Raw genomic sequence first — 2,547 nt, forward strand, 5'->3', positions numbered from 1 at the left:
TGAATTTCAGAAAGAACAAAGATATTTTAATGATAATAATTCACAAAAGTTCTTTGTCCAAGTTCATATTCAGCAAAAACCAAAATGAAATTCATAGCCAAAGTAATAAAAGAAGCTTGGCCTGAAATAGTTTGCTTTGTTTGTTTTGTGCTAAAGTGAATGGTTCTTACATAGAATTGTTTCTCAGATTCACCAGAGTTACACATCTGTTTCAGGTAAATGATTAATTACAACAGCAGGTGAAGATTGTAAGGGATAAGGATTAGTGATGCTGATCCACAAACTGTTCTATTTGCATTAAGGTTACACCTTCCTTTGTTCTGTACCTTTAAAAAAGAGAGTAATTCACCTGCGTGACCAGTAAACAAGACGTGGCTGAGTTTCCAAGGGAAGAATGTTGACAGACTGTACCTGTCACTTTAGATTTGACTGATGCCATTAGAAGGATAACATGACAGATATATGTTTTGTGAGTTGACTTCATTCTATTTTCATTGAGGAATTGTACAAATTACATCACCAATTTTTATTTTACTCTTTGATTCCTTACTCTTTAAGGCCTAGTTTATCTAGTTTATCATAGTTTATCACAGCATAAAGAGTTCTACATGTATTGTTATGAAATTTTGCTTTGCCAGTAATTTTCTTAGAACCTATAAAAGTAAAATAACAAAATAAAGAAGTAACAAAGAGGATTGATGAGGGCAGAGCTGTGCACGTGATCTATATGGACTTCAGTAAGGTGTTCAACAAGGTTCCACATGGAAGACTGGTGAGCAAGGTTAGATCTCATGGAATACAGGGAGAACTAGCCATTTGACAATAGACAATAGGTGCAGGAGTAGGCCATTCTCCCCTTCGAGCCTGCACCACCATTCAATATGATCATGGCTGATCATCCTTAATCAGTATCCTGTTCCTGCCTTATCTCCATAACCCTTGATTCCACTATCCTTGAGAGGTCTATCCAACTCTTTCTTAAATGAATCCAGAGACTGGGCCTCCACTGCCCTCTGGGGCAGAGCATTCCACACAGCCACCACTCTCTGGGTGAAGAAGCTTCTCCTCATCTCTGTCCTAAATGGTCTACCCCGTATTTTTAAGCTGTGTCCTCTGATTCGGGACTCACCCATTAGCGGAAACATGTTTCCTGCTGCCAGAGTGTCCAATCCTTTCATATCCAACGACCCTCCCCCAAGTCCTTCCTCCCTACCTTTTATCTTAGCCTGCTGGGCACACTTTCCTCATTCCTGAAGAAGGGCTTATGCCCGAAACGTCGATTCTCCTGTTCCTTGGATGCTGCCTGACCTGCTGCGCTTTTCCAGCAACACATTTTCAGCTCTGATCTTCAGCATCTGCAGTCCTCACTTTCTCCCCTCTCAGTCTTCTAAACTCAAGGGTATACAAGCCCAGTCACTCTAGTCTTTCAGCGTAAGGTAGTCCCGCCATTCCAGGAATTGACTTCGTGAACCTACGCTGCACTCCCTCAATAGCCGGAATGTCTCACCAGGGCCCTGTAGAGCTGCAGAAGAACCTCTTTGCTTCTATACTCAATCCCTCTTGTTATGAAGGCCAGCATGCTATTAGCCTTCTTCACTACCTGCTATACCTGCATGCTTATCTTCATTGACTGGTGTACAAGAACACCCAGATCTCTCTGTACTGCCCCTTTACCTAAATTGATTCATTTAGGTAGTAATCTGCCTTCCTGTTCTTGCCACCAAAGTGGATAACCATACACTTATCCACATTAAACTGCATCTGTCATGCATCTGACCACTCACCTAACCTGTCCAGGTCACCCTGTAATCTCCTAACATCCTCCTCACATTTTACCCTGCCACCCAGCTTAGTATGATCAGTAAATTTGCTAATGTTATTATTAATCCCATCTTCTATATCATTAATTATTTGGATACAGAACTGGCTCAAAGGTAGAACACAGAGGGTGGTGGTGGAGGATTGTTTTTCAGACTGGAGGCCTGTGACCAGTGGAGTGCCACAAGGATCAGTGCTGGGTCCACTACATTTGGTCATGTGAACATAGTGGGTATAGTTAGTAGGTTTGCAAATGACACCAAAATTGGAGGTGGAGTGGACAGTGATGAGGGTTACCTCAGATTACAACAGAATCTTGACCAGAGGAGCCAATAGGCTGAGAAGTGACAGATTGGGTTTAATTTAGATAAATGCAAGGTGTTGCATTTTGAGAAAGCAAATCTTAGCAGGACTTTTATTCTTAATAGTAAGGTCCTAGGGAGTGTTGCTGAACAAAGACCTTGGAGTGCAGGTTCATAGCTCCTTGAAAGTGGAGTCGCAGGTAGATAGGACAGTGAAGAAGGCGTTTGATATGCTTTGCTTTATTGGTCAGAGTATTGAGTCCAGGAATTGGTCAGTCATGTTGGATATTAGTTACGCCACTTTTGGGATATTCCATGCAATTTTGGTCTCCTTCCTATTAGAAGGATGTTGTGAAACTTGAAAGGGTTCAGAAAAGATTTACAAGGATGTTGCCAGGGTTGGAGGATTTGAGCTATAGGGAGAGGC

The 2,547-nt window shown here is 41.9% G+C and overlaps 1 long non-coding RNA gene across 1 annotated transcript in view; it reads left to right on the plus strand.

Moving 5' to 3' along the window:
• Nucleotides 1–376: 376 nt before the first annotated feature.
• The window catches only part of LOC122564307, a 4,838-nt gene continuing 2,667 nt past the window's right edge, over nt 377–2,547 (plus strand). Inside the window, exon 1 of the long non-coding RNA XR_006315866.1 lies at nt 377–469. This is a non-coding gene — a long non-coding RNA (uncharacterized LOC122564307). The remainder of the gene's footprint in view (nt 470–2,547) is intronic.

Source organism: Chiloscyllium plagiosum, chromosome 29 (assembly GCF_004010195.1).
Source record: "Chiloscyllium plagiosum isolate BGI_BamShark_2017 chromosome 29, ASM401019v2, whole genome shotgun sequence".
Lineage (NCBI taxonomy): Eukaryota > Metazoa > Chordata > Chondrichthyes > Orectolobiformes > Hemiscylliidae > Chiloscyllium > Chiloscyllium plagiosum.